This window comes from Pundamilia nyererei, unplaced genomic scaffold (genome assembly GCF_000239375.1).
Source record: "Pundamilia nyererei isolate P.nyererei 1_Seehausen unplaced genomic scaffold, PunNye1.0 scaffold00158, whole genome shotgun sequence".
In the NCBI taxonomy this organism is placed as follows: domain Eukaryota; kingdom Metazoa; phylum Chordata; class Actinopteri; order Cichliformes; family Cichlidae; genus Pundamilia; species Pundamilia nyererei.
Genome location: NW_005187559.1, coordinates 938,390 through 939,385, shown reverse-complemented (window position 1 = coordinate 939,385; position 996 = coordinate 938,390).

Here is a 996-nt window from a genome sequence, read left to right as displayed (position 1 = left end):
ATTCACATCCACCCACAAACATGTTGAAAGATGCAATGCCAGCAATGTAGATTGTCAACACTAAAAACAATCAATAAGCAAAGACCACAGGGATCTCTTTTTTATTTATTTATTTATTTTTTTCATGTTTATTTGGCATGCACACATTTGTAGTTGCCTTCTTTACAGGGGAAGTCCACGAACACTGCATGGTACCAATTTACACAGAAGGTACATTCAATCTGCAGGAAAAATTAGATTGTCAGAGTCATTCATCTGACGTCAGGCTGTTGAGTGACGCAATTAAACATGTTAAAATGTGCAGGTAATGTAGTTTTCTGTGCAAAAGCCTTATCTGTGAATCAGTCTATATTTTCATGTGTCCTTTAGAGGCTCCAGTCTCTTTAAAGTGCAAAGGCATGCAGGTTACCTGAACTATACGTTTTCTGTTGTTGCATCAATGTGATATTTCACCCAGTTATGTTTAAGTAACCCATTCAAGGTGTTTCCGTCTAATGGTATCAATTTGGTTATCTTACACACTGATCAGTTTCTGCACCTGAGCTTCTCTCACCACTGGCACGACATACCTGGGAAAGGTCATTGAAAATATATTCCACAATAGGGATAGACATATGAATGCTGACTGTGCTGACAGAATGTGTTGTGACAACAGTAGTCAAACATTAATGTGTAATATATTTGTTGAATACAAATGTTTTTGCTGTGAAATGATATAAACAAAAGCAGTGCTGATTTTGGAATCTTCAACCGTATGATAAGCTCAAAATAAGCAAAACTGCATTTCATGTAGTTCAACGGGTTTTCTTTTGTTACAAGTGTATTGTGCATGAAAAGAATTCAGTGGTGATAGAGCCAGCTGCAGATGTGTCACAAGTTGATTTGGCTGTAGGCTGTGGCACTTGGCCAGAGGTGGCGCTGGTTGATTCGAGTCCATGTTAGTTCACACAAAGTAAACTGCACGCTTTAGTTGAGAAGTTCAAACGCTGAAATCGG